Source organism: Ambystoma mexicanum, chromosome 5p (genome assembly GCF_040938575.1).
Source record: "Ambystoma mexicanum isolate Mex_15411 chromosome 5p, UKY_AmexF1_1, whole genome shotgun sequence".
Classification (NCBI taxonomy): Eukaryota; Metazoa; Chordata; class Amphibia; order Caudata; family Ambystomatidae; genus Ambystoma; species Ambystoma mexicanum.
Window position 1 is genome coordinate 408,972,283 of NC_090930.1, and position 24,645 is coordinate 408,996,927.

Below are 24,645 nucleotides of genomic sequence, written 5' to 3' on the forward strand. Positions count from 1 at the left end.
CAAGGCGAGCACGTTGCCCCTGAGCTACCCTCCCGAGACTGCAGCAAGATCTTCTTGTATGGTTACAGGTGATTTGGTCGAAAATAAATGGTCGCATTTTTTTTTGTATTTTCACATTTTTTTTATTGGGGGGGTCCCTCCCCCAACCCCCTTTTTTTGCTAAAAAAACCCTTTTTTTTCCTAAACGAAAACCTGAAAAATATATATATAAATAAAAAAAAATTCGACCCTTTGTTTTTCGACCAAATTGCGTCGACCATTTGGCTGTCGACCATTTGTCTGTCGACCAAATGACTGGACACCTCTTGTACATGTTACCACTCAGGATAGGCACTCCTTCGGCAATGTCATTTTGCCTGGCCTTGGGCCTGTTTTGGTGGTGCTGGCTGGTGACTGTCCTGTTGTCAACCCACCCTCCTCTGGCAGTGCTGGTGATTACAATAGTAGTTAAATTGCAATTTCATGCAGGATGACTGGAGCAGTGGCCATCAAAGCCAGCACGAGCACCCAGCATTGACACCTTCCACCTCATTGCTACCCATGAAAATGGATAGGTAGCACTGCCCTTCCCACCTTGGTCTTCAGGTCCATGAATAACAATGCGCCTTCCCAGTGCACGCTGTTGTTGCTTGTTGTACGACGATGACTGACAGTTAAAGTAATAAAGTTGCCAGAACAACACATCATAATCAAACTGAGTTTGAGACAATAAGTGCTTGGGCTCAGAAGTAGGTGCCAGGTAAGTGCTTGGGCTCAGAAGTAGGTGCCAGGGCTGAGCCCTGACAAATGCCTCCACAAATTAAGCTCAGATAGGAACGCAAGAAAATTACACTAAATTGCTGAAATGTCTCTTATAGAAAAGCCTTTTTAAGCCCTTTTAAGCCATATTATGGAAAACAATTGTGTATTTTCTAAAAATGTGAATAGAACTTTTTTTTTGGGTTGAGCCATGCAAAAAGGTAAGACGAAATTGTATCAAATGTAAGTATTCACAAGTGTATGTTCGCTTTTGTAACATCCACTTAATCCATAATGTGTAAGAGTTTGTACAACTGAATATAGTTGGGGAAAAATATAAGGAAAAATGGTAATACCTCCTCTGACTGGAGTCAGAAACAACAGAAGAGTATTCACAATGTGTTAAAATAGTGTGCAACATGCCTGAACCTGTATGTATTTTTAGCGCAACTATGTACTCAATATATCTTTATTGGAGTCTTGTTATTGAGTATATCAAATGTTCAAAGCTTGTCTGAGATTTTCGTTGCCTAATCACTAGGCTCTATTTGGCATCCACTTCTAAAAAGGATAGATTTTTTTAGTTCATAGATGAGCCAAATTGGTTGCCTGCCATAAACTAAGAGAGCCAATGTTAGGAAATTCTGCAACATTTTTGGGAAAGGATACTTTTGTCTATATTGGCCTAAACGTCTGTGACAATACACTCCTGAGAATATATCTTTTCCATTTGTACGTTCCCATCCGCACTCTGGCAAAACAAATACTACATGGGCACAGCTCAATGGGGTCACTGGCAGCCCAGGCCAAAGAGGGTCCACTGTGGCCTCACAAGCATTTTCTGACTTGAAGCTCATTGGGACATTCTTCCGGTCTTTTTATTGGATATCTGTATTGGCAGGATTCACCCCCTTTAGCATCCCAAACCATCCTTACTTACGAAGCAGATTTCAATCATAGTTGGATAAGAAAACCTATACAATTCCACTTCTAGAAGCAAACGCCATCCATACATATCTAAATCCCAACAAGATACGACCAGGCATTTAGTCCATTTCCGTCAAGACACAACTGGAGAAGGCCCGTAGTTAACGCTGCACTTTCTTCTTGTGTGTCACAAGTGCTCTGCTTTAGGCTTCGTTATTCTATTTGCAGTCCTTGTGAAGTAGAGACTAAGCCTCGAAAGAAAGAGAGAAAGCAACACACGAGTCAAACCATTAATAACAAATCAGGGGCCGATATATGATTCAGACGTTGATAAGTGGAGGGCCACAAACAGGGGGGGGGGGGCGAGGGGACACAATTTGGTTCTTTGTGTGGGTGATTGTTGAGAAAGGTGCTTCTAGAAAAGGTGTCTGATGAGTGCCTCCCTCAACAGGAAGAGCCTTAAGAATGAGACTCATGTGGTCAGTTGTCATTCAATATTCTGGAAAGACAGAGGAAAAGGTGTGTTTGAATTTTCTTTCTAGCATTTCTGGATGTCCACTCTGGCCAGTATTCAAATAGGATTAGTGTGTGCCCCCATTAGACTGCCTTGACCCAGAATAGCCAGTGTTTGGTTGTGAATAGTGTGGTCCTTTCAGAGACAGCCTTGGCCCAGTGATACCGGGCTCTATAGAAGACCTGTCATCGCTGTACCTTTCTGAAATAACATGTCATGGGAAATCGACAGCGGAAGCAATACAAGTGGTAGAGACGTCCATCGCCCTTCATGCCATTAAAGCTAGCACACACTGGCAATATAGCACTTCAGCAGGCCCTGTCGGCCAATGTCCCGCTCTCTCTCTGACGGAACTCAGTGTGTGAGCAGCTGGCAATAGAACGCAGTACATTCCGTGATAGGGCATGGCTGCCGCACCTTGTCCCCCATAGGGATATTATTATCCTTTATTTGTATATGGTTTTAAACAAAACCTTTACAAAACACAATTTAAAATAAATAACACAATTAAAAGTAAACTAAAAACAGCAAATACAAATTATCTAAAGTATTTGACTTAATTATTAGCAATACAAAAAATCTACGATTCTAACACAGTACTGTAAAATGTTCCTAATAAAAGAATTTTGTTTTCTACTTCCTAAATTATATAAGCTCTCAGTCAAAAGCAAATTACATCAAACCACACTCCTGTTTAAGAAATCTTACAATTGCCAACTGTAAGGAGACTTTCTTATCAAATAACATATGTTTCCAAACTTGATTTGTGTCCACATTAGTTACATCTGATAATAAAATAATTTTGTTTTCTTCTTCCTAGATTATATAAGCTCTCAGTCAAAAGCAAGTTACATCAAGCCACACTCCTGTTTGATAAATCTTACAATTGCCAACTTTAAGGAGACTTTCTTAACAAATAACATATGTTTCCAAACTTGATTTGTGTCCACATTCGTTACATCTGATACGAAGTTTGAGAAGTAAAGTAGTCTCTTTGTTAGCAGAATAGGACATTCCAATAACAGGTGTCTTAGTGTTTCTTTTACCTCTGGGTCATTGCAGTACCCGCACCGGATCATTGAACCTACCGAATTAGTTCTTGCTGTAATTATTTCCCCGGTAAGCAGAACATTAAATCTAAATCTCATGTAGATATTTCTACAACCTCTATTAGGAAAGATATATAGATAGGGTTCCATAGTTCCCAGATATTTGTAGTAGGATATCATATGTGCATACAATCTGTCGAAGATAGGTTGTTAATTGTTGATGCCCAATCAGCATTTTGCAAAAGTTGTTTCACTTTCTTTGGATTGATTATAAACGTTGTTATTTGGGCTCCAACACTACTTAATAGGGTTAAGGACAGATCCATTAGTTTGGTCAAAAATACAGACTTAGGGCTCCCCTGCTTCAGCTTATCGGACAAATCATGATACAGATTATTTTCAGTTTGTATTAGAAGGTTGCGGAACAACAATAAACATTTCCATTGCACTATACTCCTAAATGACTGTAAATCGAATTCATACCGGATTGCTGCTATAGGAACACAATTAGGAAGACAAACAGTCATTTTCCTTAGAATAGTTGCCTCTAGTTTGTTTACGTCTAGTCTGCCCATTATAAATGGGATTTCACTGCCGTACAGGATCTTAGGGGTTGCTTTGAGCTTGTAAAATCTCAAACAGGGATTGTAAGAAAAGCTTCCAAATTTTTGGTCCACAACACGCAGCTGTGTGGTGCACGCTTTAACCTTAGATAAGAAGTGGGTGAGAATTGATATGTTATTTGCCTTTGCATACACAAAAAAACCAAATAAATCATTGAACTTTTGATAGGTAACTTATGTATTCCCATGCATCAGTTTTTCAAAAGCGGTCTACTTTTTCCTGTAAGGCACAGGATGAGCGATTTTAAAGGATTCACAATCAGGGCATTTGTTGTCATGTATTTTCCAAATGCCGATAGAAAGTGTTGGAGTCCTATTGGGGACCTGTCGGATAATAGAAAGTCATCTGCGTACGAACACCAGCACATTTTCTTACCTTCCAACATTGGTTGTATCAAGGCAGCTGTAGATGACGTTTAGTTGGATAATTTCTCATCTTTTTTGTGGAATGTTCAATAAGGGTTTTTATATAAGGACCAAAATGGTCATGTGTAAATCTGACTTTTTTTCCTCATAAGTAGAATCCGTGTGTTCTTTACAAAATAAGTTATTACATGTTAGAACATTCCCAGGGTGCCAACTGATCCTGTTGTTCCCATTATTTATGATTAGGTCCTGAAGCTTTTTCGAAGGTTTAGGATTTCTTGTTGGTATGCAAAGGTTCAATTCAAGCATTTTATGGTCGCTTTTGAGAGAGGGTAATAATCTAAAGCTTTCAATCAGTGGAATATCAATGGAAACATATATGTAGTCGATAGCTGATGACTTAACACCCGATGCCCACGTTATATATGGATCTTCTGAATTCAAAATTTCATGTACAGATTTCAGGCCCCAAGTTTTAAATAACGTTGACCATCCTAGTCAATCACATTTTTTATACATTAAGCTTTTCAAATGCTGATCGGTCATTTCTCCGGTTTCCCCCAATAAATTCAGATGGGCTATATTCGTAGTGGCTATTATTTCATTTGTCTTCATTAGTAAGTTAGTATTCAAGTCCCCCATTATGAGGATTTGAAGCCCGGGTACATGCAAAAATATTTCTCCATTATTTCTTGCATTTTTGAGATTGTTTCATAAAGATTTATTCCAGGTGACCAGTATATATTCCAAATTAGTAGATGATTAAAATTTTCGAGCTTAAGGATCACTCCCAGTCCCACAAGTAGGATTGTAAACATTTCAACTGTGCTAATGCCCAAGTCCAACTTTATTGCCAATAAGAGTCCCCCCTTGGGGCGGCCTATTCTCCCTTGGGATGCTAGAAGATGGTGACATTCGAAACCATCTATCTGGGCAGGAGAGGTCATCCATGTTTCCTGTATACATAGGATGTTTTTTGTTCTTAAGTAGTGGCATAATTCCACACAGGAGGACAAATGAGAATTCCCTCTTGAGTTCCAAGATAGGATGGAAACATGGTTGCTTACAGTTGATTCTACTGTATTAGGTTTTGCAATCGGACAATAGAGTCTCTCAGACTCGAGGCTAGCCATCTCCAGCTTGAGTCGTGCTCCTGGAGGATCTCTGACTCTTTTTTTTGCTCTTTTTCACCCATGCCTCCCGATCTAAATACTTGAACAGACTTATGAATTTCAGATTGCAAGGTACCATCTCCAAAATTTAGAATATCAAAACCCCTCTTATTGAATTCATCCAGTTCTAAAAGGACATTCCGATAGACCAATTTAGAGTAAAATATGATTCTTACATGGTCATAGCAATGGGGATGAATAAAATCCATCCTTTTAATAACTGCCGAAGTCAGGTTAGCTAAATTAGGAATGTCATTAAGCAGCTGCAAAGTTCTGTTTCTGTTCATAGAGGGTTGACAGCCACAATCGAAGAGAGGGTAGATTAGGATACTTGGGGAGTCTAAAAAGCACGGTGTTCTCCAGGGTATGTGTTTAAGGTCGGTATCCATGTAATGTTTGGGTAGCCTTCCTTCCGCTGCCTCCCTTTGCCTTCTGGATGACCCTGGTGGAATAAGAATTGGTGAATCCAGTGTCATCAGAATGGGTAAAGTAGATTCCACCGCCTTAGGGGTGCAGACCATTTCCCTAATCTCTTGCTGATTTTGAGGGGGCACTGCTTTGTCAGTTCCAACAATGGGGATAGGAGCCGGTGCTTCCAGTAAGGTTCTGGCCTTCAATGCATCTTCTACTGCCGCACTGATCAATAATTTTACCTCCTTTTCGGTCAAAGAAGGATTGTTGGAGGGATTAATTATTAATTTCTTCGTCTTGACGGGACTCACCGACTCTTCTTCTTTATTTGAGTTCCCCAGCCCAGAATGTTTGCTCATATTTTGTATGTGCGGAGCCAATGGGCCTAAATGTGTTTGAAGCTCCATTGTCAGTAACTTATCAACTCCGGGGGGAGGATTCGAGTCTAGGGGCTCATGAGGTTGTCTGGACTTCAATGCCGCTTCTACTGCGGCATTAATTAAGAGTTTTACCTCCATTTCACTCAGTGAGGATTTGCCCGGGGACCTATTTATAAGATCAATCTGCCCTGCCAAACCCTCTGCACAGTTTCCTAGGTCAGTTATTACAGAATCACTTGGATTTTGAATCTGAGTAACCTGTGGGGTTGTGTTTGTTTGAAACTCATTTGCCAAAGGATTCAAGGAAGTAGGAGTATGGTCTTGCTTTTGTAATTTGGGTTTTATAAAGAGATCATATGTCTCTTTCGGATCTTTGGTAGCAGATATTTTGGTTTTTCCGGCTACCGCCGTCTTGTTGGGGCCCATGTTTAAGGGAGGATTCTGTCCCTTGTGCGACATTTCATCAGTCACAAAATGTGTCGCATGACTGTATTCTCCCTCCTGTTGTTTGCTTGGATCTTCCAATAAGTCGATTATTTCAACCTCTTGATCGGATATCTCTGTCTTTTCATCTGTAACTAACTTTCTCCAGGTGTTTTTAGCAATTTTACTTCTTTTGTTGAAGAAGGACGAATGTCCCTTCTTCCTGTTATTTTTATTATTTTGATAGTTTTTGTTTTTGTTAGCCTTATTTTTTGGCCCACTCCCATCTTCTTTCTCCACTGAATTTTCATTCGTAAGTATAGGTGGTACTTCTGTAGCATTCAAAGCATAAGAACTCATTAGGATGCGGGCGCAATTTTTGAGGCAGATTTACCAGACTCTTCCTTGCTAGGAAGTAATCCGATGGCCATCAATTTGGTTATGATTTTTGTAGGCAATAGTTCCAATGCTTCTATAAGATTGTTAGTCTGGGAGATCTGTCTTCCCGTCAATATATGTATTTCCATAAACCCAGTAGAATAAACTTTTAATTCGTGAAGTATATCCCGAAGAAGCCCACCCGTCTCTGATGTATGGGCTAAATGTGGGTCATTAAAGGAGTTAGATGATTCATGTAAGTGCTGAGTTAGGTCTCTCAAATTTGCATCTGCCGAAAAAAAATCCGGAGCAGTATCTAGGAAGGAGGATTCCGGAACTATTGCAGCCTCCTCCCTTGTCTCTACATCTGACAGGGGAGGATCTGTTACTTCCTCTTGTGGGGCCTGTGTGAGGCCTTTTGAGCACAGAAGAGACGAGTGGGCGATTGCTTCGGAGTCTAGTAGCATAGAGTCAATCGGCTCCGGAGAGGATAACGGTAATGGCATATTCATTGCCATTCTTAGTGTATTTTTTACTGGCGTATATATTAGTGGGGCTGATAAGATGTCATATAGCCCGATTCCCTGTGCAGTAGCGCTCCTAGTAGAGGGGCCGACTGCCGCGCCCCTAGAGTAAACATACTCAACACTGTTTCTACGCCTAGACATTGGAAAGGTTGTGTGCAAATCAAATTTTCCCGTGAGTTCCCACAACCTTCAAAAAGTGAGGACGTATTTAAGTTTTATGTATCTAGTAAAAGGGAACGTAAAAGGGAACGTTATTTGGTATATGCCAATGTATAGGCGTCTCCTAAACTAGGGTGTTTGCAAATGCGTGGTAACTATCTGGCCATCAGATCCTTTCCAAGTGCAGAAGAATAGTTAGTAGTACTTACTACTCCGGGACCTGTCCAAGGGCTCACAATCTATAATTCTTCCGAAACAAATTTTTATGCATTAAGACACAAGGAGTAATGCACCAACTGCATATGTTTTGTCAAGGCATACAAAGTCAGCACGAGCTGCTTAGTTAATGAGACCGTTCTACTGGCTTAGTTATCAATTCACTTCCAACGCCCAAGCTAATACATTCCGTAATTCAAACCCACCTCGACAGACTTCCGTGCAGTCCCCATTCCTCACCCCCTCACACCCGCCGCCCACCCGAACAGCCAAACAGCTTCACTTGGCGTCCACTTCGGGTGCGCGCGGGTGCGCAGGCACGCCAGGAGAAGTAGCCGGGCGAGCTGGGAAAAGGGGGCGGGGCCCACGGAAAGTGCCGCGAACTAGGAGCTAAGAAACGGAGACAGAAGCAGATGGAAAGTCGGGTAAGTTTGGTGAGTGAGTACCACAAACGGCCAGTAATGCAGAGTCCAACAAAAGGGCCAACAAAAAAGTCCAACAAAAAGTCCACCTAAGTGGCGGATAGATGTTAAAAAAAATAAAATAATAAATTAAAAATCAGAAAAGGAATTTACTTCAATGTCCGTATCAATGTAGGTGATCCAGGGAGTTTCGCCACGTCGGCCCACGCAAGCTTCCTGTTGCCGACTAGCGATCTCCAACGCTCTGCTGCAATTCAGGCAAGTAGCAAACAGAAGTCCGGACAGCCAAACAGCTTCACTTGGCGTCCACTTCAGGTGCATAGGGATATGTGTCCGCAATCACACGATTCTAAGGATGAAATTAATCCTTTTCGTGAGGAATGCAGTGGTAGTGTGTGCCCTGTGGTGACCTGCAGTGCAAGTACCACCTTGCCCTTATGTTGCCCTTAAGAACTGTGCCTCAACTTCGCGTTACTGCATCTGCTAACTAGGCCAGCAGCATCACACAGGAGCAAACAGAACCACTCTAATGGAAGAATCCGGTCTTTATTTGTCTTAAAAGGTTCTCTTATAAATAACGGGCAACGCCAAACTATTGTGGAACCCCAAACCAGAATAGGCGGGCACAACCTACCTATGCCAGTAATGGTCACTGTAAAATACATCCATGAAGCTGTTGCCACAACCTATCTATGCCAGAAATGGGCATTGTAAATTACATGCATGAAGCTGTTGTTCGTATCTATGCCAACAGTCTGTGCAAGGAATTTTACAGTGCTAATTGCCAACCATACAAACGCATGCACACACTCATGCACAGGCACACCCTGATCCTAACATACTTATACATATACTCAGATATGGTGCCTCACTCAACTAGTCCTACTCACACACACACACACACACATCGAAACACACATGTAAGCATACATACACATTACACAATCACAAAACACACACGCTTACCTTAGGTTTTCTCTTCAGGGTGGAAGGAGCGTGACCAGACAGCACACAGGACGAATTGAAGCACGCAGCACAGGTGCACCCTGAAAGTATTTGAATCCCCAGGGCACAACGGGCCTTCACGTCCATCAATGCCAATGCGTGTTTGCCAACCGGGTTGGCATTGCTGCATGGTTGCCAAGCAAACCTGTGAGTACCAGCCCTGACTGAGCGTCAGCCTTGCAGGAGCACACTGTGCCCCAGGGAGGAGCCAGGAGAGGCGACCGACCCCCTGCACACCTCTGGCTCTGCCCGGGGTTAAATGCCTATGGGTGCTAGGGAAGTAAACTAGAAATAAGGACACTTAATAAGCTAGGGCAAGGATGGGGTAACTTAGAATACTGTTCTCCAGGTGGTCTCTGCACCTCAGGGTGACAAGGTCTTGTAACATAAGCATCTTAAAATACTCTTATACGTCTCTGTGAGTCTTTTAGCTCTTAGGCTAACCCTAGGCTAGACCATGAACATTCCCCAAGTATGGCTAACACAATGTGCTCATCAAGCTTCAGGCTACGAAATGACTCTGCTTTGCAGGAGTGTAGGGGTGAGTAGTGGTTAAACCACCTACTCAGCCCTCACACTTCTACAAAGCAACTCTGGTGCTAATCATAAAGGTAAAACAGATATTCCTCATTCATCCTTTGGTGGTAACGTGGGCAGAGGGAACGATATACTCTTAAGGTTGGTGTGAATGTGATTCAGTCCTGACCCAAACAGCAAAGTATCACTGCTCAAAATAAAGGGAATATCCAATCAAGGTTCTATAAATATATATATTATCATTAAAAAAACGAAGTAGAAAAACTATACAAAAATCCATCCCTGTGGAAAGACAGAGAATTTGCAGAAAAGAGAGGATGCAGCACTCTGGGTGAGAATACAAGGCTGAAAAGCCAATTTCTACAATCACAATGTTCTTTGTAAAAAGATATATTTTGAAAGAAAGTTGCACAAGTGCCCTAACCAGTATCTAGGACCCAATATGGACCAAGGGGGCAGTTATGGGGCAATAGTGCCATCTTTGTGGTTCGACTATGGTGAAGCAGGCTGTTTGGTGCTCTTAATGCGGTTCGAGGCTGTTCGATTGCAGTGATCACAGTGTCCTACGTGAGAAGGGGTGTCGAGTAGGGATCAAACAGTTCTTGTTGCGGTTCGAAGGCGATGTATGGAAACAAGCCGATCCTAAGGGCATAGGTTTGATGGTTAGGATGAAGAGGCTGGCGACTGGATGTGCCAGTTGGCAGGATCGATTTGATGAAGTGCTTGAGAAGCTGCGGATCGTGAGGACCACGAACATGCAGTTGGCTGGATGCTCAGGTTCGATTTGAGTGGTCGATGCAGTATCCGATGGTTGAGGCTCAAGGTTCCTTCAGGGTCAGTTCAACTGGAGAGGACGATCGATAGCGTGGATGCTGGTGGGGCAAACAGCGGTTCGGTGGTAGCAGATGCAACAAAGAGCCAAGACGATTAAGTGCTTCACCTAGGGCAGTGCAGCTGCGAGCAGTTTCAAATGTGCAGTTCGAGTTCAAAGAGCTCAGCGAGTGCAAAAGGCAGCTGCAGAGGGTCCTGCTGGTTTCGAGATGCAGTGCTACCAGTTTCGTGCAATGAAACAAAGGGCTCTTGGCTGGCTTGGCTCTCACGATGCTTTGAGCCCCTCCGTGGGCCTCAGGGACAAGTTCAGTCCTTGTTCTCGGCTTCCAGCAAGTAAGGCTGGTGCACACCCTCAGGGGTCCTACACCATGTTTATGTCCTGGCAGCAGTGTGACTGGCAGCGATGCAGGTCATGTGCCAGCAGCTGGTTCAACCCCAATATGGCCTGCGACAGGATAGGGAACAGAGCTTGTCTCTGCCTTTGACACTCAGTCTTCACCTCACTGGTGGAGGCGTCTGGAAAGTCAACTCTCCTAACAGAGGTCCAATAAAATTCTTCTGAGGTATTTGTTCCCAAGTGAATCTGAAAAGTGGTGGGAGACCCCTTCTTTTAAAAGGCAAAAGCTTCCAGATGATTGGATTAAACTGCTTAGGGTGGGTGTGATCCTTTCTCTCGGTTAACCAGCCTTCACACACAAAGTGATTTGTGCTTGCTGTGTGCTACAGGAAATTAGGGGATGACAAGAAAGAAAGATAGAGGCAGAGAGAAACAAGATGGTGGAACTTTCCTTCAACTGTTCTGAGCTCCCTCTGGCCACAATATCCCACCCCTTCCCTTCTCCATAGAATGAAAGGCATTTATATATGCAGAACCCTTATGTGGGGTTACTCCTGTGGGAATGAGTGTGCTCCTTTGATTCCTGTTCCAGGCCAGATTCCTATGGAGGGTCAGTCTCCTGTGGAGGGTGATAGTTCCTACTAAGAGAGGCAATCCCCATGGCTAGTCTTGCTAGCAACAACAGAGACAGTCCTGTCTAGAGAAAATATACATAGTCTATACATAATACCTACACTGCTGTGGCTTTAATTGTTATGAGGATACCATGAACCATATACTAAATCCGGTATGGCTTACTTGTAATGATTGGTCTGTCACCAGAACAGTAGACACATAATGATATGATATGATATGATATGATATGGTATTTGTAACGCGCCTATACACAAGTGTTTCAAGGCGCGACGAGGCAGGGAGGGAGGGAAACAAGGGGAAGACAGACAAACGATCCTACTAGGCCAGGTGTCATTCAGATCGCGCAAGTGCAGAGGTAAGGGGAAAAGGAGAAAGTGCAGGGGGAGGAGGTGGGGGGGAAGTGCAGTACAAGGTAAGTAGCGTAATAAAATAATAAATAATAAATAAAAGGGCCAGCTGGTGGCAAGTGCGAGGTAAGTGCAGAGCAAGTGCTGGGAAGGGGGCTGTAGGGATACAGTGACAGTCCCACAGTGCAGGGGGAGCCAGGGAGGCAGTGCAAGTGGAGAGTGGCTGGGCCCTGGACCGAGGTCACTGAGAGTGGCCCAGATGCAGGTTTAGTGCAGAATTCAGTGGGGAGTTAAGCAGGTTTAGCAGGGGAGAGGGAGAGAGAAGGCAGAAGCGAAGAGGAAGGTTTTGAGGTGCTTCCGGAACCGGAGATGGTTCTCCTCGAGTTTCAGGGAGGCAGGAAGGCTGTTCCAGAGGGAGGACCCTGCTGCGGAGAGAGATCTACCCCCAGCTTGTTGCTTAGAGAAGCGGCTGACCATGAGGGAGTTGGAGACGGATGAGCGAAGGGCTCGTGAAGGAAGATATTTAGGAAGAGAGAGTTGAAGGTATTTAGGCCCCAAGCCCCAGAAGGCCTTGTGGACAATGCAGAGGGTTTTGAACTTAATCCTCGCAGCCACTGGGAGCCAGTGAAGAGATTTCAGTCCTGGAGAGATACGGTCCCTGGGCTTGAGGCCAAGGACAAGTCTCGCAGTTCTGTTCTGGATAAGTTGCAGAGGGCGGAGAGTGGAGGCAGGCAGATTAAGATAGAGGCTGTTACAGTAGTCCAGCCTTGAGAGAACCAGGGCTCGGGAGACAGTGAGCTTCTGGGGGAAGGAGAGGAAGGGAAGAATACCTCTGAGGAGGTGCAACTGGTAGTGTGACTTCTTAGAGACGTCAGATATATGAGGAGAGAAGGAGAGTGTGGAGTCGAAGATGACCCCGAGGTTTTTAGCCTTGCAGGTAGGGGCAGGAAGGGGGCCAAGGGAGGCCGGCCAGAGAGCTGCAGGGAAGGAGGGAGTGGGTGTGCCGATGAGTAGAATCTCAGTCTTACTGGCGTTAAGGCAGAGGTCATTGGCGGCACACCATTCCTGGATAGCAGACAGACAGTCGGAGATGAGGGAAGGAGAGGAGGAGGCCGAGGGTAGCCTGAAAATGAGCTGGGTATCGTCCGCATAGCACTGGAAGTGGGGGCAGAGAGCGGTGATGCGGTGGGCAAGGAGTGCCAGATACTGGTTGAAAAGCCAGGGAGAGAGGTTGGATCCCTGGGGGACACCACAGGTGGAGAAAAAGATGTCAGAGAGGAAGGAGCCCATTTGGACCTGGGAGGGTCGACCGGAAAGGAAAGAGGTCAGCCATGCCAGAGCCTGACCAGTGATACCCAGGTTATCACGGAGACGGTTGAGCAGGATGGCATGGTTGACAGTGTCAAAGGCAGAGGAGAGATCGAGCAGAATGAGAACACATGGAATGTTGGAATCGAGGTTCAGGAGCAGGTCCTCACGGATGTTCAGGAGAGCAGTTTCCGTGCTTCTGGCCGCTCTGAAGCCGGATTGATGGTCATGAAGATTACCAACATATTCAGCATGGAGGTTAAGCTGGGAGATGGCCAGTTTCTCCAGGAGCTTGCCCAGGAAGGGAGTAATGGAGATTGGGCGATAGTTGGCCGGGCAGGAGGGGTCGGAAGAGGGTTTCTTGAGGAGGGGGTGCACAAGGGAGTGCTTGAGGGGGGATGGGAAGACTCCAGAGGCGAATGAGTGGTTGCAAAAGTCAGCCAGGGCAGGAGCCAGGGAGTCGATGTGGTCCTTGATGGTTTTGGAGGAACAGGGGTGAACCTGTTTAGACGAGGCTTTCATGGATCGGACTTGTCTGGAAACCTCATCAGCAGAAAAAGGTGGAAAAGCAGAGAAGGAGGGCGGAGGGGCGGCTGCAAGAGAGCAAGAGGAAGAGCCGGGAAGAGAGGGAGGGAGGAGAGAGGAGGAGAGCGAGGACAGGATGTCCTGAGTTTTTGAGATGAAGTGCGAGGCCAGTGCAGTGCAGAGGGCCTGGGAGGGGACAGGAGAGGTAGAGACTGCAGCAGGGTTGGCCAGCTCCTTGCAGATTTTAAAGAGTTCGGCCGAGTTGTTAGATGCCTCAGAGATGCGGGCTTGGATAAGTGCTCTCTTCTTGGTGAGAACGGAGAGCCGGTATTGCCTTTGGAGCAGGCGGCAGGCCAGTTTGTCAGAGGATGAACATGAAGCACGCCATTTCCTCTCTGATAGGGTTTTGGTGCAGGGGTGCAGGTCTTAAATGCCACCCCTGCACTGCAGGGACTTAGCTGTCGCTGCAGCTGTCCAATGGGCACCTGTGGCATCTGAACTTGCTCTGTGCCACTGAAGAGCAGGCACTGCAGCTCAAGCTACTGATACAACAGGGCACAGGTGTACACTATGCATGAAGCCTGTGAAAAGGGAATCTTACCCACATCATTTTATTAATTAATAGCAATTAAAAAAGCCAGGACTTCTGCATCCGTACCACATGACAATTCCTCACACTATCCCTATTATAGCACCAAATCAGATGTTTTCATGTATCAGTATTTTGGGGATTTACTCACAGTTGGGTTCTCTTCCAAAGTTGTCTTCCTCATAGTACATACAGTTCTCATTCTCCTGCATATAGACTTCACTAAGGACTCAGGTTTTATACATTTCTGTTTAATTTCAGACTCCTCATTTAACCTCGTCATTTCCCAGCCTCTAGCTGAAATACACTTCTGTGGGCTCAGTACAGTGTCTACATCCGCAAAGTCAGGACTCTAGCTGCAAGCTCTGGCTTTCAATTCTCAAACAGTGTATCTTTTTCAGTAGCAGTCATTTAGACATTTCATAAACATCAGTTTCTCTAAGTTTTCTCTGCAGCCTAAGTTCTCTTATGACTCTTATGTTCCACCCAGATCTCAGGTTCCTTTCATCAATTTTCCCAACCATAGCATCTATCCAGGCTCTTTAGGATTTTCTAATAAAGCTGTTTGGTTTTCCAAAGCCCCCTTGTTTCATCAAAGTAACCTTAGGCCAATCCACAACCTGTAGTTTCTTAGGATTCTCTCCTACGCCATGCTATGTTCGGTGGTCTCTTCCTGTAGTGCCTCACAGTTCTGCATTCAACAGGTTCTTTGGTCATCACAGATTCTTGAGACTTGTCCACATCCTCTTGTTTGTCTTAGCATGTCAATCATAGGTCTCTCCAAGACCTTTGGTTTTCTCAGCCGAACACTCTTGTCAATAATGGACATTCTTTCATTCCTTCAACCTCATGGCAGCAATCTCATACTCATTGTCTGGTAGACTATATTCTCACACTCCTGCTAGGGATTTTTCTTTCTATGTTCTTTAAAGCACTCCTCCCCCCATCTTTAGGCCTTTCATCTGGTATGTGGTTTGGTGGGTAGGACCTATCCTTAAGTCCTCTCTTCAAATGATCACAAGCTCTTGAGTTTGTACATCAGGCATACTTTTGCCAGAGCAACTGCCGTACAACTGGCAGTAAATGAGCTACTTCTCTCAAGATAGCATCCTTCCTGAGTATTCAGGGAGCGGATTAAAGCATGTCTGCTTCCTCCCAGTCTTCACTGCTCACTGACATTTTCAAGCCAGTGCTATTACTGTGCCAGTGACTGGTTCTCTAAGCCATGTCAGGATTGGTTATTCCATTGAGTTGGTGGTGGTTTTCTGCAAAACCTGAGTCTCTTATGACATTTTGTTGGAAATGTGGTTCCAATATTATTTATCTTTTGGAATTGGTCAGGTCTTAATTGGGCTACATATTACCTAATGGTCAGCTCTAAGCCTTTAAATCTGCCTTAGGCGCCATTTTGGATTGGCAATTGTATTTGGACGCGCCTGTTCACTGTTCTGGAAGTAGGCAGTGTTTGTTCTTCTGCATGCTCATGAGCGATCTGCTCCACATTCAGAATGTACAATGTTTCACTAGTGTTCTCTCTGATTAACTCCCTTCCGCACTCAGTGGTCCCTGAACTCTCCCAGTGTGCCTTTCTTTTGGTATTCCTCCTTATTAAAGGACTGGGGTTGGATTAATCTTTTCTACTAACATTCTCTGTGCTCTGAACACTTGAAATCATTTGAGTCTTGACACTTTGGAACGTACTCACAGTTGCCATCTCCCACATTATTATTATCTGACCATTCTGGGGCATGCTGGGATGTGTAGTCTCAAACCATGTTGTCTGTCAAAAGACATATCCTTATGTTTTTGAAATACTGCATCTCTGAGGAGAGGCCAACCCCAGGGAATCCCACCCCAAACACCCTCTGTGAAACGCAGCGGTTAGCACCCAGAACCACTCAATTTCCTGTGGCTTGTTCCCCTTATATAAAATGATGGGATAATCTACAGTGAACTAGTATGATTGGCAGTGGCTCATTACGGGGTCACATACCTACCTTAGTTCCAGCATCTGGGCCTTCGCCCATGTGAATACAGATTGCCTTGAAGAACAGTTCCTCAGGAGTCGCACGTGTAGGAGGCCTTCTGAGAAGGGCCTCTCATCACCAATATCTCTGCTGTTTCTTCCCCCTGGCTGTCAAAGCGGACTATATACAATCAGTTTACATTTACACTAATAGACAGCCTGACTAGTCCATGCCTTGAGACAATCACCATAAAATCACACACTATGTTAGTCTATGACTCACCCCTCGCCAAGGAGATATATGCAGCCAGGAACGCTGCCTTAATTGACCTGCTCACAGGAGAGGCTGGGGAGACCTCCAAGGTTCAGGTAGTGGTGCCTCTGTGTCACCAGTGTACGACACAGTCTTCACCCCTTTAGGGTAAGGCGAGAAGCAGGAGACGCGTTGCCCATTCATACAGTCCATGGCAGATAACTACTTCATACCAGAATCACATTAAAGCCTCGGAGCTAGGAGCTCACACTAGTAAAAAAACAACTAAACACAAATGTCACAGCAGCCTACACACATAACATTCTCTTGGTAGAAAGGAACATACATGGTCAAGGAACTGAAGGTCAGACATGCAGTCATGTCAAGTGTGTTTTCTGCCCCATCTGTAGTCCAAATGCAAGGGTTACTGCAGTAGAAGCAGACCAACACCAATAACTCCTGAAATGTATATCGCCTGTGGCTTCCACAGGTGATGAGTCCTAAAAGACTTCTTCATTAGTAACGGACTTAATAACTTGTCTGAAACACCGTGCAGCCGCATAAGTGGCAGACCCTTTGTGTGCCCAGTGACAAACTGCCCAAAAATCTATTTGCACAATCTCGATATTGCAGGAGCGAATTTCAGCTACCAAGACCTACCAACTTTAACAGTGTGTGTAGTTGGGAGAAGGTTCTCCTTCAAAGATCGTTTTGGGGAAAGTGGGACGGAAATGCAATGGGAGTTTCAATTGATGTGTGACGAATAAACCTCCAGGGCACCAGTGGTACAGGGATGAATATCGATTTATAAACCATCAATCAGCCCCACACACCTCTAGTACACCAGAAGGGATCTGAGCAGACTGAACACACAAGCAAATTATAAACCTCCTTGTCCAATTTTGGTTACGTGGACGGGACGGCAGGCTTATCTCCGCATGGTTGTGGATCGTTGGTTAGTTACAACACAGCGAAAATAGAATTATTTCCCATTGATAAAACGGACTGTCCAGCCAAGGTTGTATAAAAATATCGACGTCATTATTATCACACACTACAAAATACAACCCACACTGTACAAGAACGCAGAGGACAGACAATTTCAAGAAGGAAAAAGGGATGCACTCTGGATATTGACAGGAGGGTAGTTGGAAAGGACGAATGTAATGTATGCGTTTAGTAATGAGATCACATGTAGAACGAATATAAGAAACGTGGCCTCATGGATAGTTCCTCATCAACAACCACCACCAAGGTCTTGACTTTCATTGAGACAGCAATGATGTTACCAGCAATCCAAAAGTTGGAATAATGAGGCGCCAATTTGCTCAGGCGTGCTTTGGTAGAGACAATCAGTAGTTCGGTTTTATTGTAATTAAGTGCTAGTGAATTACATGCCATCCAGGTCTGGATAGCATTATAGATGTTATTTATAGCATGCACGTCCTGCTCATAATGACCACTGAGCTCCAGAACTACCCGAGTGTTGTCGCCGTAGTTTGTGTACCGGAGACCCAAGGAGTCTGATAGGTCAATAAAAGGCCAAATGTAGATGTTAAATAAAATCGGGGATAAACAGGACCCCTGAGGGACACCACAAGTTTGGAGGATGCAACCGAGTGCTCATCCCCAGCCGATACCTGGACAGTCCAAGGTCCCGGGAAGGATGCTATCCAACGAGAGGCTTGAGTAGAGTAGTGGGTGACCTCCCTGAGTCTCCTCACTAGTAGAGAATGGTCTACTAGATTGAAGGCCGCAGAGAGGTCTAGAAGCATGAGCAGGGCTGGATGACCTCTGTCTGCCATGCCAGGCAGAGTGGATTTGAGGTCCAGCATGGCGGTTTCAGTCCCATGCTGTGTTCTGTAGCCAGATTGTTGCAGGCCCAAGATCTTATGTTCTTCAATATGTTTTTGAAACTGAAGTTTATCCAGGATTTTTAGAACACATGGCACATTAGTGATGGGCCTGTAGTTGTCCAGATTGGCTTTTTTAAGCAAGGGTGTAACCCAAGCTTCTTTGAGGGATGATGGAACTGCTCCCTCTTCAAACAAAAGCTTGACAAGTTTCATCATCCAAGGCACCAAGAGGTCAAGAGAATCTTTTAAGACATCCGTGGGGCAACCCTCCGCAGGGCATGAGGTGTATTTTAAGTCTCGAATGATCTTACGCACTTGCTCTCCGGGATAATGGCAGAAGGAGAAGCATGCAATGTCATTGCTAATGCCAACAAGCTCACACAGGATATTTACCTGGGCATCAGGCCCAGGTGATGAAGTTTGAATACTTGTGAGAGGCAATTTTTGCCATGAAGATATTGTGGATCTCTTGACACCAAACAGAATCCTTTATAGGATGCCCATTGGTGGGAGGAGAGTCCTGGAAGTCAGCCAGAATCTTTAAAGGTTTTCTGACATTCGATCGAGCATTTATGATTCTCTTATTATAGTAAGACATTTTTAAAGAGATGATAGTCATGCCCTTACATTTCTTGACAGATTGTTTGTACGCAGTGAGGGTGCTTTCATTGGGGATTTTTAGCCATTGGGGTTTTTCAAGATGGGAGACAGCTGAGGGAATCAGGCGGCAGGCAGTTCGGCGAGCGTGGCTGAATGGACGGCTGCCGGCTGGCCTACAGAGCAGCTCAGGGTCAGGAATCATTGTCAGTGCTGGTTGGTGGGTCTGAAGCACTGGCCGAAGAGTCTCGGACAACGTTAGCAACTGCAGTGTGACAACAGTCAGCGGTGCAATCGGTTGCAGCTCGTGGGGCTGGACTGACTTGAAAATGTCCTTTAAGGCAGACGTTGGTGGATGCTTGTCGATGCACTCCTCCTAGCTTCTTAACTGGGCTTGTATCGTCCTTTAAGGCAGATGGCCCAAAGCTAAGTAGAGTGGTGCAGGCAACGGCCTTGTCCTTGGTTTGGTTTAGAGACTCTCTGGCACTTCCCACCTAGGAAGTGTGCTTGTGGAGCCTAGCAGAGCATGCTTTGTGCTGGCTGGGTACTTATTCTGGAGCTGCTGGAGGGTCCTCTGGATTCAGTATCTTCCACTGTTCCCTGGGGGATGTTTAGGGGAGGGACTTGCTTCCCTCTGTGGTAATCCTGGCCTTCTTCACTGACAGAAGCTGTAAGGCAGACTGCACCTTCAACAAGGGTCAAAATTAGTTGTTCTTGTTACTCCTTGAAAAGTCTTCAGATGATCTCCCCAAAAGAGGGGTGCAGCCCTCTTTTAAAGCCAAATGGGCGGCAATGATTGGGGTGGGCTAAGCCTACATTAATGAACCAATCCTGCCCCCCCCCAAATAATCTCCTGTATGCCTGAGGTCATAACCAGTGTGCTTTGCAACAGAAAAGGTAAAGGGGTGAAAACATGTAATACTAAGTCCCACCCATCTTCCTGTCTGTTGTGGATCAAGTGGTCTCTCTGGTTAATTGAGTTCTCTGTGGTTCCTGATTAAGCGGCAGGTCTCTCTTGAAGCTGCAGCGAGAACAGACTTTCTGTCTCCATCAATCCATATACTCGTACCTTCTGAATGAGGTCCCCTTGCAGGGGTTGCCTACTGTAAACACATAGTCCAAGACATGAAAGTTCACTGCCCTTGATACTGAGAGGCGGGAGCTGGCTTCAGGTTGACACAGTGCATATCAAAGGTTGTTGGGGTTTCTGGTCTCCTTTGTTAAACCTCTGCAGCCAGGCCCCATGTGAGCCTCTTTGAAGTATACTTGATTAGTATTTTAATTATGTTAATTGCTGCCACCATCTCCAGAGGGTAAACAAACAGACAATGCAGATCCTTGGAGCCTTTGATAGTTAATTATGGTGGCCATGGTAGGAGGAAGGTTTGGGCCCTCCACCTTCCGAGATGCATCATGTACTACATCTGTCAGATCCCAACTAAATATGACCGGGAAGACTGAGCCGTGTAGGCTGTGTCCCCCCAGAATACACAGGTCTATGTGTATGTTGTGCAGTGAGCATAGGAATGTGTGTATGGATTAGCCCCACACATTTTCCAGAGGTTGATCTACCATCATTCTATTTCATATAAAATTTCAAAACAATCCCAGGTGAGCACACACCCACTGTGTGGATCGTCGAATTCCTCACAGGATGCATGACCTGGACCTCAATGACCTGTCCTCTACACCAACCAGGATGGACCAGAAAAGGTGAACCCTAGTAGAGACACAGAAAATGGATACAATCGTAATATACAGAAACAAATCTGGTCCGTTTCCCACTTGTCCATTCAGACATTTGACAACATCACCTACCTGCAACCGGGGCCTGCCATCCTTGCACAATACTCAAAACCTTGTGTGCCTTAGCCAGAAATGCAACGAGTTAGGGGGTCGCCAAACCCGTGCTAACACTGTAAAATAACTCGGCAAGATAGCTCACTACGTTAACATATCTGTACTCAACATTCAAGCTACAAGTCCCAATCCCAGTAAGATCACCTGGTAGACATGGTAATGCGACTCCGAGAGAAATACCCATGCAATCAATGGACCATAGTTTAGATTGAATCCCCAGAGAATGGGATTAATTTGCCTGTGGAGATTTATGTGTAACATGTAAGGCATATGTTTCAATCCTTTTAAGATGGCACTGTGGGTCAATGAGCATTCTGCACAGAGGTGTGCAGTCACAAATTTACATTAAAGGGATTTAACTTATTGAGTTATTGAGTTCACTGCAGACTTCAGGTGCACGTGAAACCTGCCAGTCAGAGGTTCCGAAACTGTAATGGCTGAATTACCCTTCCACCTTTCTTAGATAGCTTTGGTAATATAGACACATAGGGGTGATTACAAGTTTGGCATTAATATCGCCAATAGAATCATGCAGACCCTTCAAGTTACTTCATGCTTACCGCATGCGGTAGCAGTAATTTCGGGTCAGGTGGACTCTTCAGTTGATCCCCATTTTGGAGTCCCATAGGACTCCACAAGGAAATGCCATATTACTGCATTCCGGATTACCGCCTGCGGTGGTATCGCATGCCGCTACTGATTTTGTGCGGCTGTATCTACCTCCATACAAATGCAGGAATAAAGGAAAGGTTAAACAAAACCTTGAATTTGGCCGCGAGGTAAAACTAGCAGTATTTTAAAATGCTGCATGTTTTAATGCAAACTTATAATTTATTTATTTTTATTTATTTAAATTTGTAGAGCGCACAGCAGCCCGCAGGCATCGAGGCGCTATGTCAGAGTTTAAGAAGGCTTGATTAAGGGTTACAAAGAAGCCGCCCAGTATTACTTGTTACAGAAAAGTTCAGAGATAGTGTTTACAGCGTAACACAGAGTACATGCAGGTACAAATAGTCCTAAAGTCCAGGTTGAAGTCAGACAAAGAGGTTAGTTTTGATGGCTTTGCGAAAGGCAGAGTGGGATTCAATGGACCTGATGTGGGGCGGTAAGGAGTTCCAGAGTTGGGGGGGGGGCGACTGCAGGGAAGCTGGAGCCGCCTGCTCGGGCCTTGCGGGTTCTAGGGACAGCTAGGAGGTTGGAGTAATGGGATCTGGAAGGTCTAAGGGAGACGGGTTTGGTGAATCTGCATGACAAGTAGGGTGGGGCAAGGTCGTGAAGGCACTTGTGAGTCAGAGACAGGGCTTTGAATGTGATCCTCTCCTTGAATGGGAGCCAGTGGACCTGTCTTCTAAGAACCGAAATGTGTTGTTTACGTGTGCGGCCGGTGGCGGCTCTAAGCGCGTTGTTTTGAACAATTTGGAGTTTGGCGACATTCTTGGCAGAAGTGCAGATGAGTAGTGCATTGCAGCAGGGGAGTTGCTAGGTCTGGAAAAGACCCGGGGCTGTGCTAATGTTGGAACTGTCGGGACTGGGGGCTAGCTAGTCTTTTGGCTGTAGCTCCTGAGATTCTATCTGGGCTACAACCAAAAGATCAGGGGCTATATCCTCCTTAGCCCCCCCTAGCAACGCCCCTGCATTGCAGTATTATGGCCCTGGCGATGGAGAGACAATTCTGTTGAGACAGGAATGGTCTGACTGCGTTAATGAGTTTAGAATGATAGGCAGATGAGGAGGCTATGGCATTGACCTGCCTCTCCATGGTTAGGTCTGGTTCGAGGTAAACGCCTAGTGTTTTGATGGAAGGTGATACAGTGATGGGGATATTGTCAATGGAGAAGGTGGAGTATTTGTTATCCAATTTGCTCAGGGTGGAGGGGGAACCAACTAGCAGTAGTTTGTTTTTCTCACTGATGAGACATAGCCAGTTTTCTGCCATCCAAGATTGAATTGTTGTGTAGATGGAGTTGAGGGTGTTCTGGTCGGCCTGGTCATCCCCTGAGAGGGGGATGAGTACCTGGGTGTCATCAGCATAGTTTGTGTACGAGATGCCCAGGGAATCCAGGATTATGAACAGAGGCCTCGTGAAGAGGTTGTAGAGGGTGGGAGCTGTGCAGGAGCCTTGTGGGACCCCACATTTGATGGTGCTGGTGTTGGCGCTGGAAGAGTCATAGACGACCTTCATTACTCGGTCCTTAAGAATTGAGTCAATCCATTTGCAGGCTCTATCAGAGAAATTGGCTACTGACGAGAGGTGTTGGCATAGGGTTCTGTGGTCGACTGACTGCACACGCTGGACCAGGTGAGTCCCAGATGATGAATTAGCTGTAGGCCTTTGGGTACTGAACAGGTAACTACATGAACGGATTGGTGCTTTTGGTGTAAATGTTTTTTACTAAACTTTGCATATGTATCAGATTGTATTACTTTATAACTATACCTCATTTTGCTAGACTTCTCTCCCTGGGTTTAGGAGCATCCTAGAAAGTAATTATGACCATAGAAAACTATTCCATAGTGCCCTTTTAAATAAGCATAATCTTTTCGTAATCGTTTGCTTCACATGTCAATCGTTTTAGGAGAGCATACTGACGGAAGCACAGACCCTCGCTAGTGACAACATCACCAACACATCCAGTATACCAATGGTGAGCCATACATACTTGCAGAAGTTCATATTATTGAGAGTTGGATCTTCCCACATATCTAATGCAAAACTAATTTTCCCTTTTACCACTTCGTGACAATGCACTTAAAATGAAGGAGCAAGATTCTGCATCCATTTCTTTTCCGGACTCAACAACAGCTTTGAGCGCCTATCAGGTAGTTTTATTTTGCTTTTCTACTACGCGAATGTATTATGCATGGAATTTTGAACATGCATGTATTATGCATTGTATATTATGATGACAATAAGCAATGACATGCTTCAGCAACTTTAAAACGTTATCCCGTTTAAAGGACAAATACTGTGTCTCATCCCACAGGATCTCCTCACCACCTTGGGCCTTTTCTCCTCCCAGGTGTTCCTCCCGCAGTACACCACCCACAGGTTAGAATCAGGAAGCGCCTGGTTTTCCCTGGCCACCTGGGAGGAGACTTTAGGCAGGGTTTCAGTGAAGGATCTGTAGAATTCTTCACAATACAGATGGTACACATTGAGGAAGTATTCAAATGACATAGGGGGTAAATGCTGGCAGTTTCTGTCACTCATGAGTACGCTGTGTTGGCATCAAGAACACATATTTGAAGCAGATTAAGCATGCTCACATATTCTTATGGAAACTGAGATGGGTGTGTTGTGCTTTTTCACATTTCTTGATTAGGTGCAGAGAGCGAGACTGATCCAAGGTCATGTGGAGACCAAACTACGCATAACAAGTATAAAACCACATTATTACCTAACATAAAGTAATACGTTGGTAAACATATGGGTTAATGCAATTGGAGACGATTCTGCAGAAGGTGGCCAGAAACCTAGAAGGCTACTGAAAACGGTCAACCTAGAATGAGCAGGAATATGGCCATCATAGAGCCCATCCTGGTTCTTGTCAAACCGAGAGGAGTGCTACAATACAGCATATGTTGGTATTATAGATCATTACGACACTGCTAACATATCTAATCTACGTCTTTGCAGTTCTTTTTAATTAGCAAATTTGTTTTAGATTGAGACACCATATGTCCGGGAAGAAT

At 44.9% G+C, this 24,645-nt stretch overlaps 1 protein-coding gene across 2 annotated transcripts in view; it reads right to left on the reverse strand.

Moving 5' to 3' along the window:
- Nucleotides 1-24,645, reverse strand: part of MCF2 (MCF.2 cell line derived transforming sequence) — a 1,935,885-nt gene that overhangs the window by 1,380,162 nt on the left and 531,078 nt on the right. The gene's annotated exons all lie outside the window — the stretch shown is intronic.